The sequence below is a fragment of the Ischnura elegans genome, chromosome 1, assembly GCF_921293095.1.
Source record: "Ischnura elegans chromosome 1, ioIscEleg1.1, whole genome shotgun sequence".
NCBI classification, from domain to species: domain Eukaryota; kingdom Metazoa; phylum Arthropoda; class Insecta; order Odonata; family Coenagrionidae; genus Ischnura; species Ischnura elegans.
The window spans coordinates 54,921,149-54,948,135 of record NC_060246.1 but is presented as its reverse complement, the minus strand read 5'-3'; positions in this window follow the sequence as shown (position 1 = coordinate 54,948,135).

Sequence of the window (26,987 nt, the reverse complement as noted above, 5' to 3'; positions counted from 1 at the left end):
TTATTATTGTTATTGTTATTTTTACTGATACACATGTGAATAAATGGTCAACTAAATTTAGAATTGTGCTAAATCACAGTGTTATCCAAATGTTATGGTTTCTTTAAAAAAAATGTTTGTTTGACATAATTTTAATAACGTATTATCACCTTAAATTCTTGTAATTAGTATGTTATATCTAAGTGCGATTTTTTTTTTGAAAATATTGCATTGTTTTTTTTCATGCTCTTGGTTGCATTTGTCTGCAATCACATATATTTACTTTTTTACTTCTTTTTATCTACCAAGTTGGAAATGTAGAAAGCTGTACTTTTATTTTCTCATGGGCCCCATTGCCTACGAAAATAAACGACATTATTATTATTGGTAATCAACCTAAGAGCGACAATCAGGAAAGAGCTTTTGTGTACCGGTAATCGATTGAATATAGTTGTTGGATTAAATATTGGCATTTGATGTATCTGTAAATCGATAAAAAAACTTTCAGCACCTTCCTTTGATAGTGAAATATAAATGATCAACTGAGATATCTTACGAGCGAAAGATCCACAGAGAAAAAAATCATCCGCCTTGACCGTGATCAAGGTGGTTCCATCCCGGTCAAGGCGGATGATTTTTTCTCAGTGGATCTTTCGCACGATTGTGCATTACGGGTGACTCCCGAATAAGTTATCACCGTGGCTAGTCCCGGTATACTTAAAAAAAATGAGATATCTTAATTGCAAGTGTTTCGACTGTAACACAATTACCATCAGTGCGTGATTGTTTTGGGAAATTTTCGGGAAATACGATATCTTAGTTAGCCATTAGATATATTGTTCCATGACATCTCTTTGAAAAAAGTGAAACACAAAGCTGGTATCGATTTGTTGAACTATCAAACAAGACGTATGCGGGGGGCTAACTTTTGTGAATAAGGGCCGAATTCATGCGATGATAATTACGTGATTCCAGTATCGAAGTAGTGTGAGAGGAAATCTTTTTTTGAAGGCAATCGTTGCCCCGAAGATATGTCAAATCACAAAACTCCACTATTAGTCTTATAAAGACAATCGTATTGCGCATATTTTACAGACTTATTAAGGTTTTCATCAGAGGAATACGCATTATACCTATAGTTACCAGCAGGTATTCGTGTGTATGTTAAAATAATTGATTTTTTTCCATGGCCTCAAATTGTATAATAATTAATGTAGACCTGGTTCATTAGTTTATCAGTTTATTAAAATCTGATAATTAATATAGTAGACTTTAATACCCATTGTTAAAATAAAATAAAATTTTGAATTTAATATAGGCAATTCCAATTTATAATGACCTCCATGAATTCGATTCTATACTGAGTGCTACGAAATTAATGACCTAAAATGAAAGACTTAATCATACAAATGGTACTGCATGTGAAATAAATCTTATTAATATATAAACGCTTTAATTTTTTTCTAAATATTTCAATCATGAGTTCTTGCTATTTAAACCAGTTTAAAGTAGTTTAAGCTTGATTTCAGATATCTTTGATCAGACGTTAAAAATGAACTTTGCTTGAAATTATGCCTGTGACTAAGCTATTATCTTTCAACTATCGCTCACTTCAAATGAATTTCCGATGAATATATGAAATAGAATTAAAGTTGTTGACTGACAAATATCTCGGCGTTGCATCAACTAAGGGGCATTTTTTCTCACAGTGTTAAAACAAACACCTGTTTTTTATCATCGTATGTGAAACGATTGCCAATTCTTTGCGTAACGGAAACATTACATTTCTTGCATTTTGAGTAAAAGCTGTTTTTTTAACCAGCAATTACGACAGAAGATTATTTTATAAAACTCGATACCAGGGTAATGAGTGAAATTTTACCCATCGAGCAGAACTATGGGAAATTTATTGGAGAACGTATTTTTTTTACATTTTATCCATCTGCAAAAGGAATTCCAGGAACATGAAAAATGAAAATATTCGAATTGAATCCTCGCATGATGATTTTCGGAGTCGACGCTGATTGAATCCATCACTTCTGGGTTCATATTTGTGAAATAAATCTTTGTCACTCATGATTTCCTTTCTCTTTTGATATTCAATACCAAATTGCGATTGCTTTCTCCACTAATTTTCTTCAATCTCGACATGGTCACATTACTTTCGTCGGTTTTAATAGGTTTATAAAATCAATGCTCACATGTATCAATTAAAATTTCTATACATGTTTGTGATGTGTTCTTAATCATCTGATTTTATGACAGTTTCATTCCTTTATTTAAGTATTACACTCAGGGTTTCACAAATTGATAACGTAACATCGGCATTTTCGCATCATTATAAACTTTGGTTTCTGTATTAATGATTTTATGTGGTTGAATGAGATCCAAAACTTACAATGGTAAGTTCATATCTACGGAACAAGGTTTTGCTGGAGGGAAAGTCCTTTTATCGTCGACCTGCAAAGATTGCAAGTCAAGTTTGATGAGCTTGGTCTTATAAATATATTATTTATTTTCAAAGGAACCAAACTAAAACGTCCCCGTATAGTTTAGACCACAAAATAACTGTGCCGAGGAGTGATAAGACAGTGCTTAGCCAACTCTCTCTTTGTCTTCTAATGCATTAAAGTTTAATTGAGCAGCAATGATAAGTGTACGTTCATTTCAGTACCATTACTGGTATATTAAATTTCATTTTCATGAGCATGGAGTGTGAAATGTTCAACCGTGAAATGGCCTTCATGAAGGTAGAAGAGCATCAAGCACTCAAAAGGACCGCGTGTAACCGTTTTCCTGAGTTGATTTTGGCATTTCTCAATGCAATCGAGGCAAGGTAAAAAATTTCTTTTGACTTACTAAAAGTACTTTTCTATGCCTTCAGCATAAAAAATTCAATAAGGACTGACAGATGTACTGATTTTCCTACATGAAATTAAAAAAAAATAGTTGTGCGTATTTCAATGTAGAATGCAAATTATCCACGATAAAAACATTGATCTTGAAAACGGTCAGATGGACAACGAGTTTCAAAATATATTTTAGATTTCTGTTTCCTTGATTTCCAAATTTTACTAGGTGGAGTAGATATCTGAGGGTTCAAGTGAAGTTCGTGAAAACAACCTGAAACGAAAATACGTCATAGATTGGTTAAAGTCAAGGTAAACTATTTATTTCAGGACATAACTAGGTTTTCCATGCCAAGCTTTTGGGTTTAAAATTTCTCTATGGAGTACATATTGGAGCAAGGTGGAAAAATAGTGACAGTAACTTGAATCTTCTAAGAGAGGAGAGTTTGTCGCTAGAACAAGGAAATTTTACGCAATAAATGACCAACCTATGTATAAGGAAAAAATCACCAAACTTATCTATTACACCATCTGTACGTTCTCATTGACTAAGATTTCCAATCCCAAATTTTTCTTTGAGTGAAGTTATTTGACCCAATTTTTCTATTTGCAAAACGAATTAAAACAGATTTTCACCCAAAAAGTACGATTAATAATAAGTAAACTCACTGTTGAAACAATCCATGTTATCTGCATCATTTATCGCATTTTTCTCTAAACTCTAACCATCACTTCTTCCCTCTCCCACAGTCCCCACATCTACTGTCCCTCACAGCAGCGCTAAATCCACCCTTATATCTCCGTTCCGCTTAAAGCCCGCGCTCCGCTCGCATTCTTTGCCGCACCTGGGTCTCGCACTCTCCGTCTGAGCAAGCCGTGGGAGCCGGGATCGATCAGCCACTGTCTGGCATCCATCTCTGAAATCCCTACCACCACCGATCGAAAGCAAATAAAATAAAACCCTCCCTCAGCCATCTCCCGTATCCAACTTTTCTGGGAGGAGGGGAAATGAAGAAAGTAAGGAAAATAAAAAGGCACGGGCATGACGCCGAGACGGGGTTTGGGTGATGTGATTGGGGTGGGATGGGAGGAAGTTGTGCTGTTTTGGGGTGGTGGGGAGGTCGAATTACGTCCGGGGTCCGCCTCGTGGACGAGGGCGTTTTGGAACACTTCTTCGTGGCAGTCGAGAACAAGAGTGAGAAGTGTTAGAGGGGGTGGAATGAGGGCATTGTGGAAGACCCCATGAAGAGGTCCTGAGAGGAGGGGTCTTGGTGAAGTGACGCAGGAGAAAGGGATCTTGGGAGACAAGAAAAACGATGCGAGAAATGCTAGCAGCTGCAGAAAAGTTTCTCGGGCTTTCCACAGGTTGATGCCGTCCATGTCTCCCATGGACAGATACATGGACGGCATCAACCGGTGGAAACCTCGAGAAACTTTTCTGCAACTAATACGCCGGGAAAACCTAAGGTCATACATGCTAGCAGCTGGTGTGTCACTGTCAAAGCTGGAAGAGAAGGACCAATATCCCGGTTCCTCCCACGGTTAGCATTTTCAAGGCCGTTCAACAATCAGGGTCGCTATCCAAACGCGCTACCCAATGTGGCGCGCTCCTCAATAAGTGATCTTCCGAGAAAACGAGGAAATGAATGAGAAAAACTCTTACTTGAAAAGTTAGGTTTTATTGCACACAATTCGGGAACCAATGTGGGTTTATTCATAAAGCAGGAGGTTATGGCACGATTTTGTCAAATAATACAAATTGCCTATCTATTCCCCCGACCCCATGGTATTTTTCCCTTAATTCTTCTCACAACCACCCTCCTTCTTTATATTCTGCTCCCCTTCAATTGTAATATTTTGGCATATTAGGCTGAGGCTTCGCGGACCTAACTACGTGATGGCGTTGTGTGTACGAAACAAGAAAAAGAGGTCGATTGCTATAAAACCTTATTCTTTCAGTAAAAGTGGACGCTCAAGATATTAGTGTGGAGAAGAATGAATATGGTAGAGTAAACGGAGCGTAATATTAGTGATGAAGTGCTAGAAGATGAATGAGTTGGTGGATGAGGAAAGGAAGTCTCTATATGAGATATGGAGGAGACAGGTTTTGGATGGTGCGACTGCCAAGTGCGGAGGCAATCTTCAAACCATGTGAGAGAGAAGCTTGGTCGGCAGGCGTGGAGGGTAGGGAAAGATAATAGGCTGTGTAGACAGAGTGAAGGGGTCTCAATACAAATTGAAGAGGGATAGTTAATTTCGAGAGGGTATCAGGCGGGTCACTTTTCAAAATGCTACATGCAAACCTACCTTATCTGGAATAATATCGACAGCAACCAGCGACATTCTTTCTGTAGTTTTATATCCCTTTCCATCCTGAACATTTTTTTCTCCTCGAAATACCGATGTTTACATGATCCTGCTACCATCTGTAAGTCAATTAGCGAAACGAAAAAAGAGATAAGCGTACACCGGAACTTATATGAACTTGACACGATTATTGCAGTCCGGTTTGCCGCACAAAAGTTATCTGAATTGACCAGGGAAACTTTTCAAACGAACCCGCACGATCGTGTGGGGCCGGGTCGGGTGGAAAGGGATATAGTCTACAGATACTAATCGATCAACCTAAGTTACGTCATATTACACAATTTTCAAGGTAATTAGACATATTAGACCATGCAAAATACACTGTCGATTATTTTAAAAGTCATGTGATTCGATTGAGGACCTCATCTCTCTCATGGGAATCCTGTCTCTTATTTTACGACTACCCGCGATACATTTGATGAGGAGCCCCCTAGCTGAGGGACACTTATGCTCTGAAACTCCATTTTTCGATATGGTTGTCGTTCAAGTCAGCCAATAACCAACGCAATTAAACTTTTAGCACTATGAAAGCAAAATGTATAGGTGATTCAATAGTTATATATTTTATGAAATATATTAATATCAATGTAGGCTACCTGGAAACTAACCAATCTCTTTCCTATCGTTGCCAATTCCTCGCTACGTACCTGCATCAAGCGTTAAGTTCGAAAATATTTCTTCCAGATACTCAGATAACAATGGAATATAACCGATAAACCAGAATAGTTTGAGTGATTTTACAACACGCACAGCTTCATTCCTCCGGCGCACACTCCTTTTCATCCTTATGGTATGGTATTTTGAGGAGGCGAGTGACATTTGAGATCAGTTGGGCCACAAAAGTTGGGCGATATGCGATGGCTGAAGAGAAACTTGGCGATAGCATAACATTGCCCTCAGTTATAGGCGCCAAGGGGATCACGGCTTGACGGTCCTATTCGACGGACCGAGTGTTGTACTTGAAGTCCCCCACACAAATCACCAAAGTGGGGATCTCTCACACTCACACTATTCTGGTTTATTGGTTATATTCCATTGCTAGAGTATCTGGAAGAAGTCTTTGAAAAGTCTCTTCCTTTGCCTAGATTTGAACCCAGATTGACTAGGTGGGAAGCTAATACTGTAGCCACTCTGCCAATCCATGACACCCTTTTATGTCATCCTCTTCTTCCGCCCAATACGACTTGCGCAAAATCCTTGCACATCAGCAGTTCTCTTCCATCCTCACTTCCGACCTCTCATATCGTGTCTCACACTAGTTATTTTTTGCGCCACTTCTTCTTTTCCTTCTTGTTCTTCTCCCCCAGTCTCATCATCTGGAGCTCCATCATCTTCTACCACTCTTTCTCACCCTCTCTCTCCCTCACTCCTTCACTGACCCAAACTTCACACTATTATTTCCTACTTTCCCGAGGTTGGAGTTTGTGGTGTTTTTGATGGGTAGGAGGAGGAGCGGTTGTGGAAAGCTCTGTTAGACCTCTACACCATTCGTCTTCTGCTATCCGTCCTATCTACCTCAATCATTCTCTCCTTTATCACCACCTGTCTGTTGCGTCACCACGTACTTAGCCCACTATTCAATCATTGTAAGCAGGGTTTTTAAATGACTTTGAACACTTTTTAAATTGCAGTTACCATTGATAAGAAGATGAGACAAGAAGATAGATGGGATCCAGAAGATGCTCACTCTAAATTTTAGGATGAAATGTTTTATTATTGCGATTCTCCTGAGAATGATCATTCTAATACCATTAATTTCCTATAGGAAAATAAAAGCTAGAAAATATTGACCCCAAAATTGTTGAAATTTGCCAATTTGCATGTTGATTACACAATGCATTGCTGATTGGGATTTGCCAAGAGTTAGCGGTGATACTTATCTACAGCCAAATGTTTAAAGCTTTAGCACATAAAATAATCCAACCCATAGTACAGTTTAAGCCGGGAAAAAATTACCCTAACCAGACAACTTTGGCTTAGCTAGATGGTTATTCTGTTGGTAAAAAAGTAAATTTTGGTCTGATTGGTCCATAGCAGTAAGTATCTTAGTTAAATGAATGCCAATTAGTTGACGATTTGAATAGGACATAACAATACTAGATAGCTCGGGAGATATAAGGCGAATCCCCGCTCTGAATGAGTTTTCGACGTCATCAACGTATCTGAACAAAAGGTTGAGGCCGTCTAATTTTCATCGCGAATAGCTCGAGAAATAGGCGTTGTTACGAAAAACGGAAAAATGTATGTCTGTTAAGTTTTCTTTCTTAATCACAATCGGAAATTATATGGTTAGCCCATTTCTTTGTGCAAGAACACGATGTCCGAGGGAAACAACGGCAGGTTTATTTTCTCTCTCGATTGACGCTCCCTGCGCCTTCGTCGTAACTCCCGACTCAACATCGCCTGATTGTGGCTACGACCCTTACCATTATATTGTTCTCAATTCCTCTTATCCATCTTTCGGCTGGTCTCAAACATTCCCCAATCACCCTCTGCACAACTTGAAACCTTGGGTAACTGGGATATATAGGATGTAGAAGGCAGTGAAGTTGGAATCGAATATTTAAACAATGCAGCAGCACCTCAGAAGAACCTACTGACTGGAACCTAGGGTTGCTGAATAAATCAGACCCAAGTATTTGTGTGCTTGAGTGACCATTGGCTACTACGGTGAGCAAGGGCAACTGAGGTGGGAATTAAAACTTCATATTTGTTTTACATTAACAATATCTCAGCCTTGTTTATGTCCCTCTCTGCCCATGTTAATCAATATTTTTTTACAACTAGGAGATGATTAAGGCGTTACGTACCTGATATAAGAGGAAAGAGCTGACTGGTACGACTTAGAAGTCCATTTTCTCCTTAACCCTCAATCTCCCACATCGATTTGCTGAAGCTACGTACAAGGCGTCCCATAATTTTTCACGAGAAATAAACCCTCCAGACCAACACGTCACCCGAGTCACTGATGTTCCAATCACTAAGGACACAGTTGTTAGTGAGGGACATCGGATCCTGCTCGGTCACTACCAAAGGTGATGATCTAAGCAGTCGACCCAGCAACTTGATCCCACTGTGCGTGTAATGACAGGAGGGGTCAGGCAGGAGGAAGTTACGTCTGAAGGTCACGGCTTGTGTCCTCAGACGCACCGTGAGCGGGATAACACGAGCTCTTCACAGCTGGACAAATAGGGGAGGAATGGCCCAATGCCAGCACGTGCCAGCGCATGAGAAGCAACGCCTTTCGCACAGGGGGGGGGGGGGGGCGGCAGCCGCTAGGCAAATTTCTCTTGGCCGAGTCCCGTTTGATGTGATGGGACTTCTGCATATGATTTTCTGTGTAAACTGGTTACGAATGATGAATGTGATTTCGCGATAGTTCTTTTTTTTTCGTGTATTAATTAGAACATATATAAAAACTCAACATTTTTGTCATTGAAGGCACCTAGATATATGAGTTAGTTTAATCACCATGACCTAGCCGAAGTACTCAATGCACACCAATTTAAAAATTTAAGCGCTGGCTAATAAAAATACCACTGAACAGCATAGCTAAACTGTTGCCGGATTCAGAGTTACGCCTATAAAATTGATTGATCTCCAGGTCCAAGGGATAAAAATTGCATTACTACGGTATGGGGTTTGTAAGGGCAGTATATATGAACTCGTATGGCAAAAAAATGACTGGGAAAGACTGTAAAAAGAGAGAAATGCTTCGCCGTGTGAATTTCCGAACTATAGCGGTGAAATGATGTAATTTTGTAATCCAAACTGTGCCTGCAAAAATCCTTAAGTAGTCATCCACAAGTGAACACTATGCGCCGAAATTCCTCTCGTAAATTATATCCATTCGGCTCCGACTCCATGGATCACCCGAATTCATACTGATCGCTGTGACTGTAAACTCAGGACCCGTGAATTAATAATTTGAAACGTGATTGGTAAAACAAAGCTACGGATCTAATTTGGTTTTAATACCAGGCGTTTCTCCACGGGGTCCTAGTTCTACTCCAGGTTAAGTCTGTGATTGCCTTCCTTGTGGAAATTAAGCATTACACGCGGCTGCATTATCGCTATATAGAATATAATAGATTCATAGAAAAAAGAGGCAAATACCGTAATGTTCGACCGACCGAAAACCGACGGGAAACTCGAAGATGGAAGTAGAAATGCATGAAATGCAAGTAAATGAGGCGGTTTTAAAGCAAGAAGGGCGCTCGGGAGGAAGTGGAACAAGTGCGTTGGCCAGACCTGGTGAACCCCATTCTTATGTCTTCCAAAGAGGAAAAGTTGGCCGAAGAAATGAGAGACTCCGTGGAGGGAAGAGAGCTGTGGAGTGCTTTGAAGCGAGGAGAAGAAGGAGGAGAATCTCTGAGAGAGAAATGGGCGTTGGGGTCCGTGAAGAAGAAAAACGGAAGACAGGGAAACTTCTGATCTTCTTAATTTTTTCCTCACTATCGCAAGCCGGGCGGCGTGACACTCGTCGAAGTTTTGTGTTTCTCCCCGTTTCCTTTTTTTCCATTTCTGAATAGTGCAAGCAACCCTCGAAAACGATAAAATGAGAGTTTTCATACACCATTTTCCCATGCTCTTTGCAATCCCACTTTTTCTGCGAGAAAGAGCTATTTATATGAATCCTACGCTTTCCATTCCTTTAGAGTAGACATATCTCTCCGCCATGCACATAAGCACACATAAACCATATTTACGCTAAAAACCACGGAATTAAAGGTAAAAAGTTTTACTCATTTCGTTAATTACACATTGTTTCATGGAATACATAATGGAAATGAAGCAAACCATATTAGGCCAAAGAGGAACGATTTAAATTTCTGGCTTCACGAACAATTGACGATACAACTGAACTAATTAGTAGTTATTGAATTAGTGAGTAAACTGTTTAAAGCACCAGTTATATTGCAATGAGTAAAGGTGCATGGTATTGGCAAAACAACTCCCCCGCGAAACTTTCCAAATTATAAAAGGGCCAAGTTACGTCCAATGATGTTTTTATGAACGGAAAAAGTTTGATTTGCATCACCTGAGAAAATAAGTGACAATGACTTTCTCTCCAACTAGTAAATTACTTTGTATTTCTTACTGATTTAAAATTTACAAAAGGCCGTGATAACTAGTAACGTCTTCATTAGCGCAAATGTTTCTTTCCATTATTTTTTTTCACTGATAAATTCCTGCAGCAATCGGTATTCCCGGTTACCTCAACCAAGTTTTTCTCGTGGCTCTAAGTCTGGCAACGTCACTCATTCAAATGATTCAATGACTTCGTATATTCAAAAAACTTTCAAACATAACTAGAATTACAGGGAATCGATCAAAGCAACAGGCAAATCGAACAGGAACGATCAATGTACTCTTGTTTAAGTTATTTTTTTTATTGGGACAGTAGTGTCGTAGGAAAATTTACAAGCTGAGCTTGTTATCATAATGTAATACTTAATTTCAATTTTTTCTTGCAAGTATTTGTATTAATCTTCCTAAACGCTGTTTTTCTGTACGTTTACAAGTGCTGAGCAGTTTGATAGGTGGAGTACGAATAAGTAGAGCAATATTTTTGTACTCAATGCTTCACAATGTGCGCCATAGAGTGACTAACATAAGCAAATCAATTTAAGTCTTCCAACTTAACGATTACTCGTAATGAATGCCATTGCTGGCAAAAACATTTCAAATAACTAGTTAAGTATTTTAGATGGGAAATACATGATAGTTTTTTTCCTAATTACCCGCAAGAGTTGATCTCTTTGGGACTATTTGATCTCTAGAATCTCGAAAACGCCACGACCTCCTTATTTTTAGGTGCAGGGAGATTTAATTACCTACTTCAATTGCTCAGTTTGCACATTCAATCGGTGCAGGAGAAGATAAAGTTATGGTTGCACGGCGAATAACTCCAACGAGTAGTAGAAACTTGGATACTCATGACTGAATTGCACTCCTTAAATTGATTCATAATCTATCAAAGACGCTTATCTTGCAGTAAAGAGGCCATTATAAAGTTTAATAACTTCAAGGTTCGACAGAATTGTAAAGAGAGGAACCAAGACACTCTGAAATACTAGGAACTGGGTAGTAATAGCCATGATCAATTGTCCAAACAGAGTTCCCGACGAACTCTTAAAGACGTAAGCAAAACTTTTGAGCAAACGGACCATATAGACCCACGATTCCGGGCGAATAAAAGGGGAAAGCGAGGTTGGAGTGTACCAAAGTTTTCCCACTTCTTCACCACCCTCGCACCCTACTTCCTCAGCACTTTTATAATATTTCCATTCCTTCAGACTCCATTCTTCTTCCTGCCCGAGCTTTCATGAACCTGTAAGCCGTTTCGTTTCCCTCTCAATGCTGTCCTTCCGGGCACCTAAGACGCAGCGTCACAATTCTCTCACTACATTGTACACTGCGTCACATTGTTCTTTGCAAGATCCCAGCAACATTAATTTCCTCTATTTTCGTGAAAGAGTACGGAAATGTTTTCTATTTATAGTTTTCTTAACAATTTATTTTGCTTCTATCATTACGTTACCACCCAATTTATAGCACACGTCAATTTTGCAATAGGGTGGTTTCCTATTATTTTTTATTGTCTATATCGAAAGATTATTACTCCTGGAGTACGTATTTCACGCTTTTAGATTTTTAAATTACGATATCTACTTTTCGCGATTAAATGAAAAGTGAAAAGAAAAAAAATTTCAAGCGCGCGAAAACGCGACGGCTAAGTATGAATGCCGGGAAAACTCCGTGTGACGTCGTTCCGGTTCCCGCTGCCGCAAGTAAGGTGACCTTTGGGCGAGGCTTTGAGCGCTGATACGACGCAGGATGCTTGCAGGTAGCAGAGTACCCTGCTAGCTGGTAGCGCTTGACTTAAATAAGAATTATTAATACCTTATCAAACGAAGAAAACTTTCCGACCTTAACCAGTTTTAATAGGTGATTATTAAGACATGCTATCCTGAGCTCTGTGCCTCATGCATGCATTGGTAACCTCAGACGATGTAAAACTCCTATCCTCTCGTGTAGAAACTAGGTCCCAGTGACGTCACATGGAGTGGCATCGCATGGGCGCCAATTTGGCCTTTTTCAAATGAGGATAAAATTGACCATTGCCATTCGTCTAAACAGGTATTTTTAAAACCGACTAATTCGTATATTATGAATACACTAATGGTGTGTAACGAATCGCAATCAATGCCTTTCGTTTTCTTTGATAAAGGAAACAACCCCATTGAAAAGGAATCTACAGTGTTACAAATATTAAATTAAGTACAGGGAATTTCAAACTATGCTATGTTTTACAGTTTATGAGGAAATTATGAATAGTTAATTTGTTGGTAATAAATTGCCTTTTCAAAGAACATCATCATGATTCAATTTTTATAGACAAGCAATACTAGGTCTAATGAGACCTTTACAATGTTCAAAGATTTAGGATTCCAGCAAACATTTTTTTTCATTTTTCCTGTATGCATTCAAAACAACAAAAAACTGAATTAATTCCTATGGTAACTGAAAATTTTTAATTCGCTGTTAACCACTTTTGTCAGCGATTTTATTTTAATGTTCTACGTTTACCTTGCACTTGGCCGTAAAGATCGTTAGAAAAATCGCTAAGTAGTTATTTTCACGTTTTTCCGAAATTCACTCATAGTCCTATTATATATAGATTTTTAATTCTAATAATATCAAATTTAATCGGCTTACTTTCATCTCATTATAATTGCTTTGTTCAAGTGTAGCGTACCATGCATTCTTCCTAAAACATTTTACACAACAGATTTTCTATATAGTAATACAATAGGCATTAATTCAAAATAAAATATTTATTAAACCACTGCGTTAATTAAATTGTATTTTAAGGGGGAAAATTATTAATTATTTAGAGCAATCTGAAACCCATTATGTTGTAAAATTGTTAGCACATTGATTATGCACAGAAATATGAAAATTAGTGTAACTAACGCGGTATAAATTTCGCAGGCAATTAAGACCAATTTTCAATCATCCGTATTCGGCATTGCTGTATACATGGAATGGGTAATTTAAAAAGTAAATATCCAAGTGCCTATATGGAAATTAAACGCATGGGACTACACGCAAAGCATTAAATTTCAATATCATAGATTATGCACGCAATAATTTTTAGCGGATAAATAGATGAAAATTTATTCAAGAAACAAGTATATATGGCATGCTATTATTACTAATGTGTCCACAAACAGAGACGCAACTCCAGTGCAAAATCTATTAATTAACTTTAAGCGTGGCGATAACTGTACTATTAATACATTCATTGACAGTTATTGTGACTTCTATCGTGCGTGAAAAAATTACTACAGTAGTTTGTTTCCCATTTATCTCATTATATAAAATTCCTCTTGCAAACAGAATAACGAAATATTTTGAAGGCGGCTGTATTTTATATCTAGATGGAGGCAATCAAGCTATTAGGGTAAATTATAATGATAAAACGGTCATCATCATTAGCCAACAATCCTAAGATTGGTTTGACGCAGCTCTCCATTTCTCTCTCCTATCCGCTAATCTCTTCATAGCTACATATTTATTCTCTTTTACATCCTTTATAGCCTGTCCTATATAACTCATTCGGGGCCGTCCCTTGCCCTTTTTCCCTTCCACTTGTCCTTCAACGATTGTCTTCATCAGACCATCGAGCCTCAAAATGTGGCCAACTAAGTTGCCCCTTCTTCTGCTTAATGTTTTTAGGAGGCTTCTCTTTTCTCCTACTCTCCTTAGCACTTCCTGGTTACTCACACGGTCAATCCATTTTATCTTCATCATTCTTCGGTAGTACCACATTTCGAATGCTTCCACTCTTGACTTCTCTGCTGCTGTCAACGTCCAAGCCTCGCTTCCATAGAGAAACATACTCCATATGTAGCATCTGATGAATTGTTTCCTTACTTATATGCTGGTATATTCAGCTGTAAGAAGATTCTTCTTTTTGTTGAAAGCCCTCTTCGCCTGCGCTATGTGAATAAATATTTATACCTTGTAAATTCTAAATTCTAGAGCGTTATAAACTATTGAATTTTCTGCGAAAGTATCATCTGTACGTTTAACCCTTCTACTTTGCAGGTATCACCAGGGGTACAGTCACTCATTGCACATTATCGGTTTGGGATGGGATTGGGATTCGTCGAGTGTTAGATTCGGAAGGTCGAAAATACAAATAAAAATGAAAACGAAAATATATAATATGAACGTGAGACAAACAGAAGTTAAATTCACTAAGCAATATTTTTTTACCAACTCTTTGGTTGAATAGCAGGGGTGAGGTTAGAGCTCACCCAATACTATGGCGTTGGCAAGCGAAATTACACACTAAGGGCTTATCAGAGAAGTATTCCAGGGATTCAACCGGGATTACAACCAGGAACTCTTCGGTCAAAAGTAACGAAATGTATCCACTAAACTAACAACTCTTCCACAATTTTTTGCCGTCAGTGTCTCCGGCAATATTTATAGTAAAAAAATATTTTTTGGAATTTGACTGACTACCATGCTTTTATTTAGCCTTTAAATTACTTTTAAAATCACGGCATTACATTCAAAATACGTAATATCCCAGGTATACTCGTCTTCTTCTTATTCCTATCCCAAATATCTTCCCTTCCCTCAAACCCATCTATCCCTTCCACCATAAACAGCCACATTCCCAACCGTAGGCACCCGCCTTCATGGATCACCGCACAGAGGCAACTCAACCGCGAAAATTATTCTCGGATTACTGTGCCCTCGAGGGTTAAACGTGAGAGAAGGGCGTTGGGGTGATCTGGTAGGATGTTACCAGTGGAGTTGAAGGGATCTCACGTCAAGAGCAGGGAGAAGGCAGGGCGGGAGGAAGCTCCGCCGGAAGTCGAGACATCACGCCAAAGGAACAATATTCCCCGACATAGATGTGATTTGATTGACTACAAAACACAACGTAAATTTAACTTTGGTAAAGTTCGTTTCGAGTGCACCCTAGTAGGTATAGAGCTTGGCTTCCGATCCAAGTGTCCCGGGTTCAAATCAATAAAGGAAATCCTTGAATTTCGAGGTGGCTCAGGGGAAAGAAATTGGCCTCCTACTCTTCATAACCGATATTCTTACATCATTGGGCAATTATGAGGTGAGCTCTACCCTTACCTATCCAAACAAACATTAGCGTAGACACACTCGGTGAGTGAGAATCGGTCTAGTTTTATTTGCTACATAACATAAATCACAAATACTCAGCCAACGCTGAAGAAAGATGAATTTCAATTTTCAACTGTGCTGCCCGACATTCATCAAGAAACAAATGCTCTTTTGATGAGATTATGAGTTATCGTGAGCATTTGTAACTTTTAAATTAGTAATAAAGTCGAAGTATTTACTCATTGGAGAGAAAATCATTGCTTCAGATGTTGCAAATCAAAATCCCCGTCCACAAATACTTTAATGGGCGTAACTTGGCTATAAATATCTCAATGGGAGAAATATTCCACAAATCACAGTTCAGACTGAACATCATGAACATGAACTGACTGAACATGAACAAGTTTGAAGGACTTACGTTATGTTTTTAGGCTATCACTTTCATTCTTGCTTCCTTTAAAATAATGCTGATCATACCCAAAAGGTGACCATACCAAGTCGAGTTACTCCGCTTTAAATTGATATAAACTAGTTGACACTCTTTTCTAGACCTCAGCTCACGACAAGTAACACCAACTTCAGTTGCTGTGAACAGGGCTAGACATCAAACCACTTTGATCCCGCTGAATATCTTTTTTTTCGCAACGAATTACTCGTTCCAATCTTAAGCTCTCATCTTGAACTATTTAGTGTAAATTATGTAAATCCTTTTCAACATCTCACTGCCTTAAAATTTTGAAAAATTTACCTTTGTACTTTCTCAAGTTAAAATTTAATTAAAAAGAATGTTGAAAACAGGTCTGCTGTATACACCCCGCTTATGACCCCGCAACACAATGATACAAGTTTTATATATGCAATCCGATTAATGCCGACCGACCAAGATGGAGTGAAGCGTCTTCATAGTGTTGATCGGCATTCCCACGAATTCGCCAACATTTCAACGTAAAGGAGTTACGCTTCAGGACGTGCGAATACGGGAAAAGAGAATACAGACTTATTGGTATAATACCTCCCCTCCGTTATTCCGGATGGGGAAGATAAATCTCGGCTTACTTGTTTACAGTTAAGCTACTACCTTGAATTTTTTAGGTGAATTAAGTCCGCCCTCTACAAAATATGGCTGCATCAAAAATTTGATAAAATTGCCGTCATATTTTCGCAAATTTCAAATTAAACTGGAAAAAAATGCTTGCTAGGTCTATTTGATGCACCTCACAACGTCGGAGATGATGATGATGGAAGTTTTAAAAATGAGCAATTCGTCACGAAAAACGACAAAATACGACGGGCAGAAAGGGAGTGACGCATCTTCTCACAATCAGTGTTGATCGGCCTTGCCACGAATGCGGCTCGCCATCGAAGGGAAGGGGTTACGCTTAAGCACGCGCGGAAACGGGAGAAGAGGAACCGACTTATTGGTATATTACTTCCCTTCCGTTATTCCGAAGGGTAAAGATAAATCGCGGCATAATTCGCTGCCATCTTTCACCCCTTCCCCGGGCAGCAACGCCACCTCCGTCGACGGCTGCGGTCGGGTGGTTATCGAAGGCTAGGATCGGCTTTCGAAGAGGCAAGGAGATCGCGAGCAAGTGGGGCAAAGAAGGACGAAGCAGCGAGGGGGATCAAATGGTGAGGAAATACAAAGGGATGTAAGGGAAGGTCGAGGGCCGTGGGGATGAGGGGGAAGATAGGGGGAAGGGAGTCTTCCACCTTGCCTGGAGTGTGAGGGAGCGTGTGGCGGCCGGGGTAGGAAAAGAGATAGCGGAGGAGGTGCAAACGAAGTTTTGCACTCGGTTTTATAGTGGTGGCCTCGGGAAACTTCCTTCGTGTCTGACGGCAATATTCAAAAAGGAAACGGCTCTGGAATTCGAAATGCGGCCGTTGCGCTGTGTTTTCTGGTCTAAATTTTAGCTTGAAGATATAATGTGGCATACGAGGAATTATTTACCTCCTTTTTGTATGTAGTAGTAACTCAATGGTTTCATTTTATAGATAATAGTAATATTTTTCTTTTTTAAAGTGATATCCATGAATAATACTATGCAGAGTTAATAATAAAATGGTTTTGAACCGTTTATCACGAGAAAGGTGGAAAATTTCATCTGCTTAATTGAGTAATTTTTATGAAACAATGGAACATGAAGGAGAAGTCAACGATTGAATCTATATTTGAAACGTATGAGTATCATTTAGTACATGTCTGATATCATAATTCTGTGAGAGAAAGCGAAATGTAAAAAGTACTGGAAATACTTCTAAAGCTTTGAGTGGATAAGAAGAAAACTGGGTTACAACTTCTCTGAAGAAACTTCCTGTAATACCTATTTTATTTCAATTACTACTTTGGCTATTGGTAAGACTATTTTAATAGGCAAGGATGTTTCGCTACCTAATACGCGTATAAATGAATCATGTATGAGTATATCGTAATATGCGAATCAGTACATCATGCAGCACTTGTTCCATGTTTGAGAGCGAGAAAAACTGCTCGTTTTCAAATGAGACAGTTACAAAATTTTCTAATCATATCTTTAATAATTTCAACATTATGAATTGAATCCCTCCCGTAAATAACATTTAAAAGACATTAAAAAAAGTCGGTTTTATGAAAAAAATGAATGGCATAATCTTTCAAAGGAATTTTGATGCTCACCTCATTAAGTGAATTTTTCACTTAAGTACATGGACTCCTTCAATATTAGCTTGCATTAAACTAATAAATAGAAGTAACTATAGCTGAAATTTAATGCTGAAATGTAAGATTTATTGCCATATAATATTGGCGTTTGCTTGCATTAGAAATTTTCACTAAGGTAGTAAACGAAAAATTAGAATTAAGTTTCTCTTTCTAGAGTTCGTAGATTGGTAATAAAACATTTGAGCATGCACTGAAATCTTTTAAAATGACGAGTTATCCCAATTTACCCTACATCTGGAATTCAATTGTATTTTTTAATTCTAAGTCATCTGAAAATTTTCCAATTCACCATGATTTTTTTTCATGAGCTAAAATCCTCCTGCGAGACAATAACTTTAAAATCCTTCTCCTCTATTCACTCCACATTACGTTGGAGCTTACATAAATATATCACAACGTATTAGGAAAAAAAACATTGATCTACCTGAACTTGAGATTCGCCACTTCCGAATCCGAAACAATTGACGCTCGGAAACGCTTTGAGAATGTGAAATGAATCCGAGAGAGTTTTTAACCGTAGGTTTGCATAGGCTTAAAGGTTTTTACGATATACTCGGAAGGATAGAGTGGAGAGCTCTCCAAAGGCGTTTAATCAGGAGAGGCAGGTGAAAAATGGAGCAGAGTGTGAGAGAAGTGTTGGATTGAGCGTTCAACCAAGTGCTCACCCCGACACGAATAGTTCAGCGCCGCTGCGCTCAACGCCCGTAGAGCACAGCTCGGTCGCCTCATCGTGGAGCGAAGGTGAAGGAGCTACAACGGTGGAAGGGCTCAAAGCAAAACGAAAAAATGTGAATAAGTAGCATCGGACAGGGGGTTTCTTCTTAGCTATTTCTCGCTTTCTGCTCGAAGTCGGGTCAACACACTCCTCTCTTTAGTTCAATAAAAGAGGGTCTTATGAGACGCCAGTACAATTGTTCCTGTACCTTATTGGTACAACTCCCTCCTGATGGTAACTTCAAGAAGACTCCCTTATCACAAATTCATTAAATTCAAATGCTGTCTTCGGCAGGTCTTTTGAAATTTTGTCAAAAAAATACAGCAATAACTTATGACATACTTAACACCTAACGTTAAAAAATTAGATTGCTGTCTATAATGATATTTGGCTACGACCGGAAAATGGTCATCAAAAGGGCCGCTAAGGTCAAAAAGATGCACTCACGACCATCTGAAGAACGCCAGGCCACAGATGAGGAGGAATTGACCAAACCTGTGGCACGGCTTACAATTCCATTCATAGCAGGAGTGTCAGAATGTATTGCTAGGATACTAAGGAAGCATGACGTGGTCACAAGGTTCAATTGCGTGACCAAGATACAAAACATTGTACCTGGACCAAAAGATCGTATCCCGCAGGCAGTATTCGAAGGCGTGTACACAGTGCCATGCTACTGCGGAAAATCATATGTTGGCGAAACATGCCGAGGAATGGCGACAAGGATGAAGGAGCATGTGAGAGCTACCAATAAAGAACAACTGCACTTGTCAGCCATTGCAGAGCATGTTTGGAGTGAGGCCGGCCATAACATTGAATTCGAAAAAGCGAAGATAGTGGCAAAAGAGAGTCGCTACTACCCAAGGCAAATCAGGGAAGCAATTGAAATTCACAAAAGACAAAATATTAACAGGGACAACGGCTACCCAATCAGCAACGTTTGGAAGAGATTTCGGACCAATCAGCGCACAGGAGAAGATCGGCCAGTGCTATATAAGACGGCAAAAATTGAAAACTTCTCACCTTCGACCTGAAGACGGAAGCAGGATGGCTTCCGAAACTGTTGTCAACCATAAACGACAGACGCGGCTGGAGAACCCGGAAATTAGCAGTCGTCGTGAACAACGCCGCGGAAATCTACGCACGAATTTTACTGTCTATAATACTTGAGTTCAAAGACATGTAGTATGGAAAATGATAATAGGAATTTTGCATAAAAAAGGTGTTTGAGCAGAAGAAAATTGCCACTATTTCCGCGCAATCGACTCATCTTGAAGAGCCATAACGTAATCAGCCACTCAAAATCAGCTCTGGCCTTTTTTGACAGGGGCCTCAAATTTTAATGCTTGACAATTCACCAGATTTTTTTCATCGACCAGGGGATACCTATCTGCAAAATGACCTATAAATGAAGTCAAATATATTTTGTAACTTATTTTTACTGAGCAGAACTATTTAATACCACATACTTTGCAATTAATCAAGTGTACAGGTTGAACTTTGTGTCCTTTGATATTTACTGACCACTTAGAGAAAAAACAGGTACAAAGAATGTTGACCTTATTGCCATTTTGAGATAAATTCGTATCATGACGCTTACCGTCTTTAGGGCTCACTATTCCTTTATTCGACAAATTTTAATATTTGTGGATCAGAACATATTCGAAGTTCTAATAACCAACGTACTTTAAGGAATTAGCCCTTGAATTGGGAGAGGAAGCGTAAGCTGTGATACAATGCGAATACAGGTGGGGGCACTGAAGCAGGACTGGACGACGCAGAATAAGTAGACAAATTTCACTCTACTGTCAACTACTCACATTACTATGCAGGGAAGGAGTTTAATATCAACAAACAAATGGGCGCTTTAGATTTCAATGGTCACATTGCTATCTCTGGAATTCATGCTCTATTTAATGCTCCATTTTTATGGTCAGAAAAATATACCAGATGGTGAGTGCGGTACCCAAGTATCCCTCTCCAAGATTTGACTCATTCACCCTCTGCACCGTGGCATACAGCTCCACCCTCTACACCACCAGGGGGATTGTGCTCAGAACCACCTTCAATGCCCAATCCGTCGGCTGAGTCCAAGGATGTTCCTATGAGAGTACACACTGGTACACACCGTTTGAAGTGATTCGCCGGTACAATTGGGAGTATTGGAGAAAGAATCCGTAGCTTGGTTATTTACGCGTTGTCAACTACGACGCATATTATTGAATTTTCTCGGTACAATGGGTATATAGTTTGAAAATTGCCGGTTGCATAAGAACATAACATGGATGTAATTTTGGAGGATGGGCGTATTCTAGTAGTTGCTGTGTAGATTCTGACGCCAATGAGCTTTACGTTTGTTTTTTCCCGCAATTCTTCAGCGGAATGCTCCACCGTAATATTAAGAGACCGTTTAAGCAAGTACTTATGAACTTTCATTACCTCAATCGGAACGTCGTTTCGAACTGTAAATTATCATAAATCAAGTGTCAAAACTTTTACTTTCTGCTGCTTTACTCGCCAAGCACCAATGAATTCTTAATAATCAGGAGATATTTATGAAGACAACTAACTCAATGAAGGCATTCACCTTTAAACAACGAAGTGAGGCATGTTTAATGCGAAAAAAACGATTTGCAAATTTGAAAAAAAACGGAGAAATCCGCGCGTAAATTCTTCAAATATTTTTAAATAAGCGATAATTAACTATAAAAACACATTCAAGAGCAACGAACAAGAAGTATTAACATCTTTAAATTCAGGTTTTGAATATTAGTGGTAATAATAAAAGATGACATTCAAAAATCGGCAAAATTTTTCTAGCCGGTAAGATAGGTTATTGCGTCCAATAAAATTTTAGATTATAAGAGTAAACGCCTGAAATTGTTATCTCGCTAGCTTCCTTTCACTCAATTCAGCAGCTGCGATGCATCTTGACTGCGACACTTTGACATGACCTTAATTCTCTATCACATGTATGCCATTACTTCCACGCGTACTGAGAGGGGCTGTGGAAGAAATGGAGCGAGTGTTTGAAGGCGGGAGAGAACGAGGAAAGGAGTGGAACGCACGAACGGATCGGGGAGAATCGAACGCTACCCTCCCTATCCCCCATCTCCCCAGTACACTTCTTTTTCTTGTTCATCGTTTCCATTTGCACGGGCGCCAGCCGCGCGAAGTGTTTGGAAACTTCATTGATCTCATAAACTCCATAAAGACGAAGAGAGAAAAAGAGGGAAAAAAACGGTTGAAAGGGGGGTGGAGTGCGGGTAGAAAGACTTGCAAGCTCCGATTGAAACTTTTTCGAGTGGCGGCGGCTCCGGGCTTCCACACTTTGCATGTATAATGCGAGGGAGGAAAAAAAAGTAATACGTTCTCGAGGGGATTTTTCAGCGCGGCCCGAGTATTTTGCTTTTCCTCGGTCGAAAGAAGTATGGGAGTTTTTCAATACCCCGGGTGAAAATTTTATGTGCTCAGAAATGAAATCCCTCGGCGGTTGTTTACCGCTTAAGCGTGAAGCATTTCTTACAAGTCGTTAAAACGTAAACGTAAAAGAAGGTCTAAGGGAAGTGAAATCACGAAAGAATATCTTTGAAAAAGTTGGACGGTAGCTCAAAAAATACCGGTACACAATAAAAAGGTAAAGGATTCGTTTCCCCTTGAGTAGCGAACCTACTGGCTTTAAAAGTTGTTAGCGGATTGATTAAAGTTCGTCAAAGAATGCACGTTTTATATTTTTTCCGTACTCGATATTTGTCCTATTTGTAAATAATAAATATAAAATCATAAATTGATGAAAGACGCCTAATGCACCAGCAAATACAAACCATAATTCCTATATTAAATTTATGTGAAGGCCAAATATCAAGGTGCATAGGTAAAATTTTGCAGAAACCCTATGCACAAGCGGAACGATTTTCATAGTACTGTTTACATTGATGTATAAGTATTTAAATGTGTGTCGAGTATTATACTAATTTATAGGTATTTGGAATGATTTTTAAAAGATAGGGATAAAAAAAATTCGTATTGAGTAAATCAATCTTTAAAGTGCAAAGCAGCCTTATCCTGACGCATTAAAAAGCGAAATATCAAAGTATATTTAAAAGGTTTTGATGAAATGTCATTTGTTTGTGGTATATTTAGACTTGAATTCCAAAACCATGATATTTTATTTGAAACGTTTCTTTCAAGATATCTTTTATTAATGCTCAATTCTCATAGTGCCTACTTATTGAATAATTAGAATACCCATTTTTATTTTAAATGAGCATAGTATCATAGGATCACACATAATATTGCTAAAGAATTGGGAAGTAGATTCAGCTTGGGTCAGGGGCGGATCCAGGCACAAGCAAGGCCGTACCCAGGATTTTGTTCTGAGGGGGGGATACCTTGTTATAAAAAAATGAACGCAATGATAATGGGGCCATATAAAAAATCTTGCCTATTTTTAAGGGTCTGGGGGGCACGTGCCCCCCTCCCTAAACCCGCCTATGACTAGGGTAATAAGACATAATTAAGGGTCTTCTGGAAGCAAATTTAGTTAGCAATATTTATTTGATAGTGGCTGCGATAGCGTTAAGTTACCTGTTCTTCTTGCGACTAGTAAATGAATTATCAAGCAAAGCATTCAATTTTTTGAGGCTTTCAGGACGGGATTTGCGGCAACAATTTCTGTCATAGAAAAAAATCAAGGATCGTGGAGAATGAATAGCCTGCAACTTAGCTTCCCACACTTCAGAACTCGTTTTATAAAGTATGACATAACTCTGAGAGGCCAGTGCAATTGTTATCCATCCGATAAAATGCATACATTGCATGTTCTCTGCCTTTTAAAAAAGTTGTTCGTGGTTTTAATAAATCTGTACTTAAACTCGGCGCGTATGCATTCATGATGTTTGCATCAAGAGCTTAGACAACTCCATGGGCATAGAACCCATTGAATTCCAGCACACTGGTGTAATACCTGCCGACCACTTCAAAAGGAATACCATTGGAAAGAGAACACGCTTTTATCTTTTTCATGTCAATCCAAAATAAACGCATCGGTTCATCGTTTTTCTTCATTAAAAAAAATTGACATCACTCACACGATCCCAACGATGTCGTGTATTAGATTAATACTATAGTATAAATCTAATGATTGGAATAATTATTAAAAAACCCTAATACGGACAACATATTTTTCTGACGTGATCGGGCAAGGTGAGTCCAGTGGACTCTTTTAACTTATGCTTTTAATTTAAACTATTAAACAGTGAAAAAATATAACTTTTCGCATCAATTTGTGATTATTGTGCACCATAGAATCATTTACATAAAATTGATAATTTTTTGTTTAACAAAAGTGTTACATGACTTACTTATTAATTTCATACATAGTCAAACAGCGAGTACAGTGGACTCTTTTTACTAATTCTTTCTGTTTTCACTACATAAAACACCAAATATTTATCGATACATGTACATAGTAATAATTTTACATTATTTCGACAATTCGAACCAAATATTTGTAAAATGCACATTACTTTCTACATGTCGTGCAAACAGACTCACCTTGCCCGGATTTGTGGAAATTCAGGGGAAAAAATTATTTCTATGTTACTTTCATTCCGAAAGAAGTTTGAATTACTCTAATTTCTAGGAAATATACAATTAGAAGAAGTAAAAAATTTACAACATGCTGACATTTCAATAATATAATAAAATTCTCAAAAATGTGATGCGTTGAGTCCAAGAGACTCACCTTGCCCGTACTAGGGTTAAAAATGAGAATTTTAAGACTAACTCGCGAAAGGAATCCAAATTAAAGAACAAAACAACATGGATAGCAATTATGGTACTACACTGATTGCGAATTTGTACACTCCCAACAAATAACGAGGTTGGACAAAAACTTAAGGTCTTATTATACGAGAAAGAGAATTTTCGTCAAGTCATCCTGAGCATAATAATATTGTCACATGATCAGCATAAGAATAATCTAATGTTAGGTAAGTAATATAACACATACAAATAAAATAATGGCTGATTCGTGGGTGTTTTAAAAGTTTTTTGAAACAATCAAAAAAATTGAAAACTGGCAAAAAACACCTACCTTGATATTTTCAGCAGGAAAATAAAACGGATTGATTACGATGATTTGGCAAAGAGAACAATTAAGCAGTAAGTATGCTAATTTCATGCAGCTAGGCGGTGTTTCTGCAATTAAGTTTCTGCTTGGACCATTTTCCCCATTATGTCGATAAGTGGTTAAATTGCCTCATTCAGATCGATCCATTGAGCTTTTGTGTTAGCATACTAAACCAACTTTACGCGTTGGATTTTGTGAATAGAATACCCGCTCATTTGTTATGAAAAGACGAATAAAATAAAACGAAGCGTGAATTAGATTCAACTCCCGAAGGTATAGTTTTTTAAAAGATATTTCACATTATTATCACCAATTAACGGATAATTATTAATATTATGATCGTGAAAGTCAATTTAATTTGCATGAAAATGCGAAAGATTATGAGAACGGTCATGTTTAAACTGAAGAAATTACTGACCAGTTAATGGTTAACAGATGACTTTACAAATGTAAGATTGATTTTCAAATGCTCAGCCCTACATTTATATTCCATGCCAGTTCTATTTTTAACCAAAGGTAACTGAGGATAACTGATATGACCATCGTTTAAGTATTTAAATATAAATATAGATTGTCAAGTTTAAACTTATGCACTTTTAACTGCAACCACAAATTCACGCATCATTTCACTTCAATAATATTTAATGGCCTTGAAGAATGTTAAAGTTATCGATGACCTTATGGATAGGGCACTGAGGTATGAACTGTAGATTCACGAGCTCAAGTCAAAGTAGTGATTTTTGACCTCTCCAACCGAAAGTTTAAGCTGGAAAAGGAACTGTTTTGCATTTTCCGACTGATTGAATGTGCATGAAAGAATTTCAAATTCAATTGCCTCAGTGAGGGGTGTATATCACTTGGACATTATTTGACCTCTTTATACGAGAGGAAATAATAAGTGACAACGACGGCGCAAGTTAGACCAGGTACCTAAGCAAAATAAGGGGCCCTAAGCCATTTCAGGCATCGAATAAATAAGATATCAACAGTATAATTCTAAAATTTAAGCTCCATATGTTTTTAAGTATCCTATCAATCATTGACCGACTCTGAGAAGACCCTTAAGAGAATCACCTGAACATGTGGAAAATAAATTATGTGCAACGCAATTATTCCATCTCCTCTACTTCCAAGTAGGAAGATAGTAAGCCGATGGAGCACCAATCACTTCCCGCCGATATTTCGCCCTTGATGCGTTTTGAATATTGGACTGATAGTGATAACTAATAAACATTATACAACTACCTTATTGAAGAAATTACAATTAAAAAATGACCCTATATCATAGTTTGGTTGAACTTTTGTTTGCGATTTGAAAAGTTGAGAACTGTTTCAAACACAATAATTGCGTAATAAGAAGAGCATAAAAATAGTAAATTTTCAGGGGTCAATAAAAAAATGAGGCTAAGTTAAAAGTATTAATATAAAATTGTCACATTAACCACGACAAAGAAGGAATCTAGGTGCATTGTAACGAAAAATATATGCTCTTCCATTATGCACTTAGTTATTACGATCAAACGTTTGGTATGTAAACGATTCTACTCTTTATTTCAATCAGTTACATACAGGACAGTATGACAACCACTATAAATCCTTCTAAAATGAACATTGCTTCAGGACACTCCTCTTCTGATAAGATGTGCTAAGTTTCCAAAACTTCATGGGAAACATCTCAATATGATAGCTTTGAGGCCTGGAAAAACAGAAATCTTATACCTTTATCGGAGAAAAACATGTTTTTCACCTTGAGAAAATTAGGGTGCAATTCTTATATTTAATTAGAGGGATTGTTTTCATTTCATTGCTATTGGCACAAAATACTTATTTAAAAAAACAAACAATCAAAATAATGTTGTGAATTGTTAACACAAACACGTTGTGACTTTCTTACTTTGTCATTTGCAGTAGGAACTCACCCAGTAATGAAAAAACCTGGCAAGACTTGCCATCATGATTTTTTCTTGGGAAATCACGAATTTTTTCCCTTGTACTAAAAAAGTGGCATTTCTTATGCTGAAAACAAGCCACAAGGCCACAGGGAATAAAATTAGCAACAAGTTGCTTTTGAAAGAACTTTTT